The sequence below is a fragment of the Lissotriton vulgaris genome, chromosome 2_1, assembly GCF_964263255.1.
Source record: "Lissotriton vulgaris chromosome 2_1, aLisVul1.2, whole genome shotgun sequence".
NCBI lineage: Eukaryota > Metazoa > Chordata > Amphibia > Caudata > Salamandridae > Lissotriton > Lissotriton vulgaris.
Window position 1 is genome coordinate 448497779 of NC_141687.1, and position 14289 is coordinate 448512067.

A 14289-nucleotide genomic window follows, 5' to 3' on the forward strand; every position below is an offset into this window, starting at 1 on the left:
GGGGTTGTAGGAGAGGGGGGAGGCGGGGAGAGCTGGATGATTTGGTGCTTTGAGGTCTTTTGTCTGGTTCATCAATGGCAATGGATAATACTAGTGAGGTTGTTTCTTTCAGTTGGGGAAGCTCAGCCTTTATTTATGCCACACATTAGAATCTGTTCAATTAATGTGGGTGGGTTGAACGATTGGAGGAACCGCCAAAGGCTGGGTCATTTCGTCAAATATAACAATATCGATATTTTATGTCTTCAAGAGACCCACCTCCCCTGGGCAAAAAGGAACCTAATGAACTTCAGGGGCCTCGAGTTACTTGCCTGCTCCTCGCAAACTTCCAAAGCTAGGGGGGTTGCCATACTGGCCACACAAACTTTAGGGGGGATCAAGAGATCTAAGGCTGATCGCTCGGGGAGATGGGTAATAGTCGAGCTTTGCTTGGGCTATACGATGTGTGTAGTGTATGGTTCAAATCAGGATGACCCTGAGGTTTATGATGTCTTAGAGGAAGAGCTAGCCAGCTGGTCAACACCTATTATATTGTGTGGCAACTTGAATATTTTGGTTGACTGGAACAGGTTAGGTGGGTATTCAGGCCGAAAACCCTGAGTTTACCGGGCTCTGGATTCACTTATGAAATCACACGGGCTGAAGGATGTCTGGGGTACCAAGGAGCCTATAAATCCAGGTTTTACTTACTTTTCGTACCCATGTCAGAAATATTCCAAGCTGGACTATTTTCTGATCTCTTCTTTGGAACTTGATAAGGTGCACATTATGAAGTTACCAAAATCAATTTCAGACCACAGCCCGTTGATCTTATCTTTAGAAATAGATAAGGCTGAGAGGAAAAACACAAGCTGGACGTTTGAGAGGAAGCTCTTATCTGATAATAGGTTTGTGGAACATCTCAGACAGTGGGCCAAAGAATTTGATGATATAAATAGATATAGCACATCCCAAAACAGAGTCTGGGAAGCATTTAAGGCCTCCCTAAGAGGAGAATCAATAAGTTGTACAGCTAGGCTAAGGAGGGAAGATAAGAGGGAGTGGAGAATTCGATCAGGGAGTTGGCAGCGGCAGAAGAACTGCATATTAAGGATATCGTGCAGGGGGCAGATGGTCAGGCTAGCCTAAACAGAATTGCCACTATTAAAGCGGATCTTTAGGGAATAGTCACTCAGAAAGAGGCTAGAGAATACCAGTCTTCAAGGGCAAAGCGCCACAAAACGGGTGAGCAGGCGGGGAGGGCACTGGCACTCCGGATCAGGCAGGAGAGGTAAAAAAACACCATTTCCAGCATACAAGAGGACGGTATCGATTATACGGTGCCGAAGGACATATTAAGAGTCTTTAAGACATTTTATCAAAAACTGTATGATGAGGAAAATAGGGTGCTTCATCAGAGTCCAGATTGTGATGATGCTGGTCCTGTGTTAGACAATCATAGCAGTGATTTACTGGACAGAGACCTGACCCTGACTGAAGTAAGGATGGCTTTACGGGAGCTAGCAGCTGGTAAAGCCGCAGGCCCAGACGGGATCCCCCTAGAAGTCTATAAATGCCTAGAAAAAGAGATCGCACCAATCCTTTTAGATCTATTTAATGGCATAGTTTTTACAGGCGTAATCCCAGACTCCTGGAAAGAGACCAATATTGTTATATTTCACAAAAAGGGCAAACCCAAAGATAACCCAGGGTCATATCGACCAATTTCGCTTATCAATGCGGACACTAAATTATATTCTAAGATCTGGGCGAAGAGACTGGGGGGGATCAATGGCAGACTCGTCTCTCCATGGCAGCATGGGTTTGTGCCTGGCAGGGGCACAACGAATCATACCAGTCGGGCCATCGCATTATTTGATGCCCACGCTGCCATGGGGAGGGGGGGGGGGTGGCCATGATCCTCTTCGACGTGGAGAAAGCGTTCAACCGCATGGTCTGGGAGTTTTTGTGGGGCATCCTAGCTGGCAGGGGTTTTGGGAATAAAAGCATAAGAGCCATTAAGGCGATGTATAGTGATCCGGTGGCGAGGGTTACGGTCATGGGCCAGCGATCTGATGAAATAATAATTAGAAGGGGCACTCGCCAAGGATGCCCGTGCTCTCCAATTTTGTTTTCTCTATACATCAGCCCGCTCATCCAGAAAATTCTTGCCTCAAAACTGATTAATACAGTGATGCTTAACGGTCATTCCACTAAATTGTTAGCATACGCAGATGACTTGGCAATAATAACAACGGATCCTCATCAATCTATGATAGAGCTGCGTCAACTGGCCAAGGATTTTGGGGGGCGATCTGGGTATCGCTTAAACGAAGAAAAAACTCAGATAATTTGCACGAACAATATCAATAAGACAGATTAAAGGTTTGTAGATTCAGCCGTGTTTTTGGGGGTAAGGGTGAATGCCAATGTGGATGTGATTGTTAAAGATAACTATTTACCCTTGATAGATTCTATTGAGGCTGGATGGAAGGATACCACCGCCCCCACTTTCCAGATGTGGCTCACAAGGTTATTAGGAATGCATAATATAGAGGCGTGTTTATATGAATTTAAGGAAAAGAAATTGCAGGAAATGGGAAGAAACATCTGGGCTCCCCTCAGAAGATGGAGGCAATCTAGGTGTTGAACTTTTAAAAACCTTCTAGAAGAAATTTCTAACAAGACAAATTGCTCCTTATATCATGCCCGAGCTGTGCTGGCATGCATTTTATCTTTGTGAAACCTTGAGTCGTTTTTAATGCTATTAACGGATGCTTTTTATCATGTCCGAGCTATTCTGGTATGAACTCTATTAGACTGTTCTTCTCTTATTATTGTGATGGATTGATGCTGATGTATTTATTCTTAACCTGTATCTTCTTCTTTTTGTAGCTCAAAATGCACCTTAACATCTCAATAAACATATTTTAAAAAAAAAGGGAAGACATGAGAATTGGTAGCAAAAGACAGGTGCATTACAATTTGGATACTAACTATTCTATTAATACTTCTGTACCACATTTACCATGGAAGAGGTGTGGCACAGCAGCCAGGGTGGCTGAATCAGGAACACCGGGGCTCATGGTTCAATCAGAGGTGGCAGGTTAGCCCAGCACCATGTGACTCTGGGCAACAGCTGGCTTAATCCTCCCTACTGCCCCCAGCGCCTTGAAACCCCTAGGAGTAATTGCTTGCTCTTTACAAATGCCGATATTTTCATTACAAATACCGGTACTTTCATTTTATTTATGAAAAAGCTGACCGCTCTCCAAGAATGGGAATGTAACATGCCTGCAAATATTAGCCTGTCTTTTATGGTCTCAAAATGCATGTAGATTCAGACTTCCTACAAACAGTAAAATACTAATGTGGAATTCTCTGAACATTTTATTCATACTAAATATTATGTCTAGTTAAATATAGAATTATTGATTCTGGGGGCATATCCTGAAAGAATAATTTGACAAGATGAATTGTCACATAGGTTAACAACATAACCAAAAGGAAACCCTAATATCTACACTACGATTGCTTGCCTGCTTTATGAGAACTAGTTGAAGAACTCATCAAGAACAAGCACATCATTATTTGTTCTTGTTTCAGGGTTACTGGACCGTATCCCAGAAAACACAAGAAAGAGTGAATAGCAAAGGTGGGAAAGGGAATACAGTCAGGTATTAAGATTCTTGTGGATGGAAACAAAGATAGGGGCAAAGGGTTAACAGAAATGGTTAAAAAGTAGTAAAATTGTGCTTTTTCCCTAAAGAAGAAAAAAAAACAGCCCAAATCTTAGAAGGGGCACTTGTGGTAGAAAGAGAACCTCACATATGTGAATGAAGGAGAGCATCTCATTTGCCACTCGTCTCTCTGTCTCTTATCATCCCATTCCCCTTTCCCCCTTTTGACCTTAGTCCTAGCTGAGTTTCTTCTTGATCAGGGCTCAGGTGGAGAAGGAGTTGGGAGCCAGCATCTGGACACACTTCTAGTCTCCACAGGAAAAGAGGTTAGTGAGTGTCTCTAAGATTGACAGTTTTTTAGAAACAAGGGGGACCCAACGGATAGCTAAGTACCATGGGTATAACTACGTTATATGAAACAAAGGTGCTTAGCTTATTAAAACATAAATGCAATACAGTATAGGAACACAATGGAATACTATACGATTTTAGGTTTCCTAACCCAGCCGGGAAAGGAGTTTATTTTCAAAGAACAATGTCAAAAAATATTCAATACATTTAGGATAACATGACACAAGCCTGTGCCGTACCAAAAGAGGAAAAGAGAAAAATAGAAGTAAGGTGAAAGGGTGTTTTTTCAGGCAAAGGAAAAAAGAGCAAGGACAGGGCACTGTAAATGAATCGAGGATCAATAGCAGTGTCGCCTGGAGTGGAGTGTACACAATCTCATTTAACAATGCTGTGAGTGTGAACCCACTCATGGGTGTCGACGTTTCGATCCCTAATGCTCAACTAGATACATGGGATCATCATCAGGACTTTAACAATAAACAAAGCATGCCTGAATGAAAATAAAGCCTCTGTTGTTCGAGGTGAGGAGCCTCACATGGGAGGTTTCCTACGATTCCCAAGTTGTTGCGGTAAATGTCACACAAGGCAGGGGGTTATCTGTCGTAGTGGTCCTTGGTAAGGTCCAATCGCATTAGTGGATTCTACGAATTGCCACTCGTAACCCGTTTTGGTTGCGTCTTTTATTGGTTAAGCTTTTACTCTTGATGAGAGCAAGATATGGGCTTTTTAAAGTGTAGGCAGCATTGTCCATACACGGGGCGCCACCGATTTGGCGTTCAGGCGTCAGTCTGGATGGAGACTCGCCTCTGCCCGGGATACTCGGTCAATGCCGGTTTCCATTTGACCGAGTATCCCGGGCAGAGGCGAGTCTCCATCCAGACTGACGCCTGAACGCCAAATCGGTGGCGCCCCATGTATGGACAATGCTGCCTACACTTTAAAAAGCCCATATCTCGCTCTCATCAAGAGTAAAAGCTTAACCAATAAAAGACGCAACCAAAACGGGTTACGAGTGGCAATTCATAGAATCCACTAATGCGATTGGACCTTACCAAGGACCACTACGACAGATAACCCCCTGCCTTGTGTGACATTTACCGCAACAACTTGGGAATCGTAGGAAACCTCCCATGTGAGGCTCCTCACCTCGAACAACAGAGGCTTTATTTTCATTCAGGCATGCTTTGTTTATTGTTAAAGTCCTGATGATGATCCCATGTATCTAGTTGAGCATTTGGGATCGAAACGTCGACACCCATGAGTGGGTTCACACTCACAGCATTGTTAAATGAGATTGTGTACACTCCACTCCAGGCGACACTGCTATTGATCCTCGATTCATTTACAGTGCCCTGTCCTTGCTCTTTTTTCCTTTGCCTGAAAAAACACCCTTTCACCTTACTTCTATTTTTCTCTTTTCCTCTTTTGGTACGGCACAGGCTTGTGTCATGTTATCCTAAATGTATTGAATATTTTTTGACATTGTTCTTTGAAAATAAACTCCTTTCCCGGCTGGGTTAGGAAACCTAAAATCGTATAGTATTCCATTGTGTTCCTATACTGTATTGCATTTATGTTTTAATAAGCTAAGCACCTTTGTTTAATCTAAGATTGACAGTGGCAGCTAATAAGTTCTTATCTCAACTACAGGGCTGGATGGGAGACACACTTTTCTCTGCAATCAGAAGAGCCTCTCCCATCAACAGGTATGTACCAGTGACCCCCTTTACCCCAGTCCCTCCCATTCAGTTGTGGAGAAGAACATAGATGGATTTTGTAGATTGGAAAGCTTTCAGAAGCGGTGAGTACTTGTGACTCAATGAGCCGCACATGAGGTGGACTTGAGTTCTCTGGAGCCTCAGTGGGGTGGGCTTGGGTTTGGGGCTAATTACGTATCTGTATAGGCATGTTGGGTGCTTTTTTATTTTTCAGATTTATATAGTACAAACTCGAGACAAAGGTATTGCAGTGCTATATATGAGCAACTCTTGCATTACACAAGCACACTTTAATTATTATATGTTGTGATTATTATATCTTTTTTTTAATGCAGTAACAACATTCTTGCACTATTTGGAGACAGATTTTGAAGTCCCCTGACCTTCTGGTCAGTATTCTCCTCTCTCGGTGCACAGCTCTACAGTGAGTGTCCTGCATCAGCACTGGCACTGACCTCAGTCCGTGGCCATGCTATCCTTGCTCCTTCTTATTCTACCTATTTTTTGCCTGTTATTCCCTTTTGCTCTTCGCTCTTCACTTTAGCCTCTATCTCTGCCTTAATTTCATTGCAGCCTTTTTTCTGCCTTGTTTTTGTTTTGGCCTTTATTTTAGCCTTAGTTTCATTCAATTGCGCTTTTTCTTCTGTTACTTTCTCTGTTCTTCTTCCAGGCTTTTCCTGCGTCATTCTGACCCAGCTCCCCCTGCGGACCCTTCTGCTCCTGCCTGTTCATGCTAAACACACCCGCCTCCCAGCTGTCCCACCCTCCCAACCCCTACTTAAAGGCGGACGCTGAACGCCTGATTGAGCAGGGCCCCTGAACTTTTGGTCAGTACTCTGCCCTCTCGACGCACAGCTCCACAGTAAGTGTCCAGCATCAGCACCGCCGCAGACTCCTGTTTGCGGCCCTGCTATCCTCACTTCTTCTTATTCTCCCTATTTTTCGCCTGCTATTCTCATTTGCTCTTCACTCTTCTCGTTAGCCTCTATCTTTGCCTTTATTTCATTTTAGCCTTTATTTCTGCCTCATTTTCGTTTTAGCCTCTTTTTTTGCCTTACTGTCCTTCAGTTCCGCTTTTCCTCCTGTTTCTTTCTCTGTTCTTCTTCCATGTTTTTCCTGCACCGTTATGACCCTGCTACTGATGCTCCCATGGCCCCCGTGTGTTCCTGCTCTCCACGTCCACCTCCCTGCTGTCCCGTCCTACCCTCGACCCCTACTTAATGGCAGACGCTGTGCGGCTGAACAGCAGATGCGCACAGAGGGCCCGCCAAAGATAAGCTCATCTGCTCCTGACCATGACCAGTGCCCGGAAACCTTGCCCTCCAGGGTTCCTAGAGGGAGCCCTGGAGAAAGCCAGCTGGTTCTCAACTGAACTCATGGACTTCGGACGCACCTGCAGACGCCTCGAAAAGCTATGAAGGAACTCCAAAATCCCTGCAGACCTTGACAACTTCAAAACAGCCACCACTGCCCGTCACAAAAGGAAAAAAGCACTCCAGGACAGAATCTCTATCCACGCACACAATAGCAAAGAACTCTTCTGCTTCATAAATGAGTTCTCCCAACCCAACAGGGAGCCTAGAAACATCCCACCTGCCCAGGACCTCTGCAACAGGGTCAGCACCTTCTTTCACCACAAAATCAAGCCCATCTATTACAACTTCGACGACATCAACCCCCACGAGGAACCCTCGCAACAAGCAGCCGAAACTAGACAGCTGGACCGCCCTCAGCACCGAAGACACCCTGAAGACTATGAAGACCATCCACGCCGGGCCCCCACGGATCCCTGCCCCCACAACATCTATCGCAGTACCACAGACAACATTGCCCAGAGCTTCAACTAATCATCAACTGCTCCCTCGTGACTGTCTCCTTCCCCAAAGGCTGCAAACACACCTGAAAAAAACCTAGGTGGACCCCACCAACCTCAAGAACTTCAGACCAATCTCCCTACTACCATATCCAGCACAAGTCATGAAAAAAGCAGTCAACAGTCAACTAGAAGAAAACAACATCCTCAACTCCTCCCAATCAGGCATCAGGAATAACCACAGCACTGTAACCACCCTTCTCGCAGTGAGAGATGGCATCCGATCCCTCTCAACAAAGGAAACACTGTGGCCCTCATCCTCCCGGACCTCTCCGTGGCCTTCGACACAGTCTCTCATTGCACCCTAGCCCACAGACCCCACAATGCGGGCTTCATTCTAAACTGCAGCACTGAAACAGCCCTGCTGCAAGTGGTTGATGACTCGCTGAGGATACTCGACTCGGGGGGGTCCTGTCTTCTAATTCTCCTTGACCTTTCTGCAGCCTTTGACACTGTCAATCACAACACCCTCCTCAACATTCTTCAACAGAGAATGGTCATGGAGGGCACTGTGCTTAAATGGTTTGCTTCCTTTCTCTCTGATAGATCCCAAATGATCAAATTAGCGAACAGTCTTTCATCTCCTCTGGTGGTAGGTCAAGGTGTTCCCCAAGACTCTATACTTGCACCCACATAGTTCAATCTCTATTTAGAATCTCTATTTAGAACCACTGGGAAATCTCCTAAGTAAATCCGGGATCCACTATCATCTCAATGCAGATGACACTCAAATCTACCTCAAGGTTGCCTCCACTCACGATCTCTCTATCCTAAGCTCTACTCTCGACTCCATTCAAAACTGGATGTCAACTCATCAACTGATTCTGAATCCCTCCAAAACTGAATTCCTCCTCTTCTCCTCCTCACTCTTTCCTTCCCAGGTGCAATCATGGATGGATCAGATGAATCTACTTAACAATAAACCCATCATTGTCGACAGCGCAAAATTCCTTGGTGTCATACTCGGCAACTCAATCTAATCTCCCACATCAATTCCATTGCAAAGTCTGCACGATACCAACTGCGCCTTCTTTGGGGAATCTGTTGCTTCTTCCCGGAGCAGGACCTGGTGCAATCGCTGGTACTCTCCAGACTAGACTACTGCAATTCTCTTCCTACTGGCCTCCCCAAATCCCTCTTGTCCCCCTTAAATCTATTCTCCATTCAGCAGCTCGATTTGTTTATGGGGCCAAAAGAAGTGACCACATCACACTGATGTTATCCACCCTCCGTTGGCTTCCCATCGAGGCTATAGCTATCTACAAGACTGCTTGTATTACCCACAAAGTCTTGCACTCCTCCTCTCCTCGCTACCTGGCGAATAAACTAAAACTCTCTGGAGGCACTAGACCATCACGTAATGTGGAAAATCTACTGCTTGAACCTCCCACTTTCAAGACGGAAAGAACAATGGCCCAATCCTTTTCAGGCAACGCAGTGAGAATCTGGAACTCACTTCCACCTCAGCTCTGGACCACCACCTCCTCCCAGGCCTTCAAAAGGGACCTCAAAGTTCTCCTCCTCCAAGACACCTCCAAAAGTAATTCACGTCCTCTCTATTATCTGAAGGAAGACCTCCCATTACTGAAAATTCTACTCTCCATGACTATGGAAGTGCCTTCCCAGTGTGTTCTTGTGGTTGGAGTGTTTGCCATTTATTGTAGTATTATCCTTGCACTTGTGTTTGTACTCTTTTGTAACATGCACACACCACTTTTCCCCTCTAACACACGGTTTGCTACCTCTCACATTTTGTTTGCCTTTGATACTTGCACAAGTGCCACCATTGCCTACATAACATTTGTTCCTGTGCCTCAGTGTCTAGCATATATTGCAGTATTGTACCTCTAATTGTACTTTGTTTTCTCTTGTAACCTGCACACTTGTCACTTTGTCCTCCTGTGCAGTTTTTGCTACCTCATGTATTTTGTTTGCTCACAATTGTCACTTTACCGTATGTAACTTAACGTCTGCTTTTGTAATCTGTTCATGTGTAATTTTCTCCTTATGTATCAGTTCTGTTCCTATTGTGAAGCGCTCTGATGCCTTTAGTTAAAGTCCACGCTGTATAAAAATGCATAAATAAATAAATAAATAAATAAATAAATAAAGGCCCTCGACTGGATACGCTCCTTTCGCAATGGATCAGATGCGCTCCTTTCCTCTCGGAACCCACACCCACCACCTGCAGAGTCCCACAGGGATCTCCCATCAGCCTGACCATGTTCAACATCTACATGGCCCAGCTCGCATCCATCTTCAGATCAGTCAGACTCAACATCATATCGAACGCAGATGACACCCAACTTACCCTCTCCCTATCCAACAAAAGGATTGCTTATTACTTTGCTCTAACAAGCTGATTACTTTTTATCTGTGCACTGTATTGTCAGAGCTCTAGCCTCACATTGGCTTTCCCCCACTTTGCACAATCTTACTTTTTAATATGCTGAAATTTTAGGACTGCCATTTGCACTGTCACTTTGGATTTTGAAAATGTGTTTGCACTGAATTGCATCTGAATTTGAAACTTACCCGCATTTTGGTACGATCAGGAGGGCACAAAACCGCAATACAGCACTAGCGCAAACCAGAGGTTACCAGAAGTAGCGCTGGAAGAGTGGCAACAGCAAAGATTGCTTATTCCTTTGCTCTAACAAGCGGATCACTTTTTATCTGTGCCCTGTATTTTCGGAGCTTTAGGCTCACATTGGCTTTCCCCCACTTTGGACAGTTTTACTTTTTAATATGTTGGACCTGCATTTTGGTAGGATCGGGAGGGTGCGAAACCACTGTAAAGCCCTAGCGCAAACCAGAAGTTATCAAAAGTACAGGTGGAGGAGGGGAAACAGTCTAGTTGCTCAACATATGACAAAAACGGGACCGCTGCCAGGCACCCGTAAGGCTTGCCTATTTCTTAGCGCTAACAAGCTGATTTTTTTAAAACTCCATTTCAAGTTTTACAGTGAGAAAAACAACACATAAGGGGCCAGTACAAGTATCAGCAGAATTCTGCAAATGCATATTGCAACCTTAGTATATCAAGTGACGAAATGAAAAACTAGGAAATTCACATTATCTCATACATCATGTAGTTAGACTGCATAATTTGGCTGTTAGTGAAACTCTCTGGTGCCCTAGAAAGGGAGCATTACATCATTTGTGCAGTGTATCTAGATGTTGTTCGACTAGACCCTCTCCAACTGTGCCCCGGCAATCCCCTCTACAAACCACCTGAGGTGAGGTGTGAACTTAATCATCTGCATGACCTCTCGTAGATATATACGACAGCTCCCATATGTCTTCAGGGTGAAAGGTGGGAGGCATCAATTCTGCGTAAACAGCCAGCTGCTCATGACAGTATATTAGATCCTCCATCCATACCTTGAACTTGGGCGCTCTTCCTCTCCCCCATTTACAGGCCACCCTTCGTTTAGCTAGGAGTATACATAACAATATGAATATCCTGAAATGCGCTTTGAAATCCCCTGTGTTTCCCAACAGTGTAGTGAGTGGACTGTTAGTTACGTGTTCCATTGTCATCTGGCTGAGATTCCCGGTAACCTCCATCCAGTATGCTAAAACTTGAGGGTATTCCCATGCTAAATGTAAAAAATCACACCCTTCTCTCTCGCATCGGTCACATTTATCGTTATCCCTGAGTCAAAAGCGACACAGTCGTGCTGGGGAGTGATATAGGCAGTGGAGGAATTTAAAATTAATTATGCACAACCTGCTGCTGGCCGCGGTTCGCCCCATCTGTTGGCAACAATAGATCCATTGTTCAACAGTGATGGGGCTTTCCCATCTGGACCACGCCTCCTTGGCACTTTTTCTGCTATTGGTTTGGGTGGAGCGGTACATGTATACTATATGTGTGTGAGAGGAACTCTGCAATAGGGCGTGTAGTGGGGTGAATGTGGGGGGCTTGGCGGGGAAGTCAGGGGTAGCAGATTTTACATCAAGGCGGAACCTCATATACATGAATAAGGAAAATGTTCTCGTGTGCGGCAGGTCCAATTCTCATAAAGAGCTCCCCAAGTCTGAATGTCGTATTTGTGTACCATTTGTTGGCACAGCACTTCCCGCGTACCAGGGATATCAAGTCTGCCAGTTAGCACCAGCAATGGGAAGTGTAGGGTGTCCACAGACAAACGGTTGGCAATAGCTCTCCATGCTGTGTTTGTACATTTCACTTGTGCATTTTGGGTTAATGGGTGCACTGATGTAGGCTGAGTAAGGGGTTGGAACCATGGCCAGTGTTCTATTGCTAGGTGTAGCATGTAGGGTGGGGGGCTCATCCAGTAGGAGGCAAACTGTGCCTGGGCGCTCCAGAAATAGAGCTCCATGTCGGGGACCTTTGTTGAATGGTAGCGTGAGTACCTCACACTTTAGCCTGGGTTGTTTCCCCCCACGCCAAATGTATGAGTTGTGTTTTAAGGGCTTTAAAAAAGGATTTGCTGGGTGCATATGGAATGCAAGTGAATAGGTAGAGTAGTTTTGGGAAAATGACCATCTTCATCAGAGCTGTCCGGCCCGCAAACGAAAGAGGCATTGCAATCCAATGTGTGATGGAGTCTGTGAGTGTATCTAGCGCCCTACCATGGTTAGCCCTCATTAGGTGTTCCCTGTCTCTGGTTATGACTAATTTACTTCATCCCCACACCAATCCAGTGGGAAGTACGGGTTGTATTTCTTGATGCTGTCTGTTAGGGGAAATTTGTTCCAGTTGATGTTAATCCTGGAGTAGTGCCAGAATTGCAAGAATGCCCATATTATGGGATTCAGGCTTACCTCTGGGTCCCATAAATACAGTGCGAGGTTGTTGGCGTACACAGAGATGAGAATTTGTCTTTCTGGGTAGAAAAAGGCATGCTCCTGATGGTTTTGCCTTAGATTGGCCGCCAGCGGCTCCATGGCCAGGGCAAATAGGAGCGGGGAGAGCGGGCAGCCTTGCCTTGTTCCACTCGTGATATTGAACCTGGGGGTGCATGCTCCTTAAGGATCAGTTTGGCTTGTGGCTCTACATAAAAGATTTGGATCCACGTCAGAAAAGGGGGTGGGAATCCCATCCTCACCAGGATGCTTGCCAAATAGTCCCACTCGAGGGAGTCAAAGGCTTTGGTGGCATCTAGAAAGACTGCCACTGCTGCTTTATCTGGCTTGATGTCCTGCATTAGGGCGAAAAGGGTGCGGAGATTGTGCAATGTTACTTGTCCTGGTAAAAGCCAGATGCTCTGGCAATACCAGAGCTGTCATTAGAGTGCTGATTCTATTGGCGAGAAGTTTGGACAAAATGTTAAAGTCACAAATAATAAGCAAGAGAAGCCGGTAAGTGTTGCACCTATCTCCCGGTTTGCCTGGCTTGAGGAGTTATATGATGAGTGCCTCTCGCGTTGTGGGCTGGAGTTTACCTGTCTCTCGTTCCTCTTCCTATACCTGTTTAAGAATGGGAATAAGGATGTCACTGTATGTCTTATAGAACTCGGCTGGCAGGCTATCTGGTCCAGGAGCATGGCCAGATTGTAATTGCATGATTTCCGTGCGTATCTTCTCATCCTCAAAGTCCGCTAGGAGAAATTCCCTCTGTCCTTCCCCCAGCCAGTCTAGCGCTAAGCATTCAAAATAGGGCACAAATTCTATAGGGTGAGTCCTATGTGTGGTGTACAACTTGATGTAAAATGCATAAAAGGCATCTAGTATGTCTGCGGTGTCTATGCATATCGCGCCTTCGTGATCGGTGATTTCTAGTATAGTAGCAGAGAATCTGGGTGTACGGTTGAGCTCAGCTAAGGCCCTTCTGGCGCGTTCTCCTTCCCCATACTGGCGGGTGTGATGGTATCTCCCGCAGAACTTACATTCACGCTCAGCCGTGTCCTGGTAGTCAGTCAGCTTGTCTTCCGAGGGTATTACTGATATCCCTTAAAATGTTTCCCCCTTTGATGATGCAGAGTCCTCTAACAGTCACTTTGAATGCCTCCCAGACACTGGAGAAATAAGGGACAGTGTCAATATTGCAAGGGAAGAAGTCGGTAGTTTCTTGCCCGAGTTCCGTTTGGAATGGGATGTCTAGAAGAGCATTCACCGGCAGCCTCCAATTTTGGTAGAGAGATAGCTAGCAGGGCGGGCTAGGGTGAGCAATACTGGCGAGCGGTCCGAGTAGGTTCTAGGCAGATGTCGAGTAGATACTGTCCATGTTTTGAGACCCCTGAAGGTGAGCCACTCATCTATTCTAGACCACATGGAGTGCATAGAGGAGTAGCATGTGCCCTCTTTGGCATTTGTGTGCGAACTGCCCCAGGCGTCAATCAAGTCATGTGTAGCTAATATTTCTGAGAGTTGTCTTTGGGCCCCTGTGTAATGGTGAGGTTTAGGGTGTTTTCTATCTAATGTTGGGTCTAAGGTTAGGTTTAAGTTGAGCCCCCAGGCCACATGGGAGGACCCAGCATCAAGTATTTTCCCCCAAAGGACATTGAAGAATGTATGGCCATCTGTGTTAGGGCCTAAGCAACAAGCAAGCATAATGGATTGGGATGATAGTCATACCCATGTTATACAGTATCTTCCTTGAGGGTCGGACAATTCTCCTATTGGTACATATGGTACATTTTTCTTAATACGTATCACTGTCCCACGCGCATATGTGGAGTAAGTCAAATAGCATATGTATGTGGCTCAGTGGACTGCA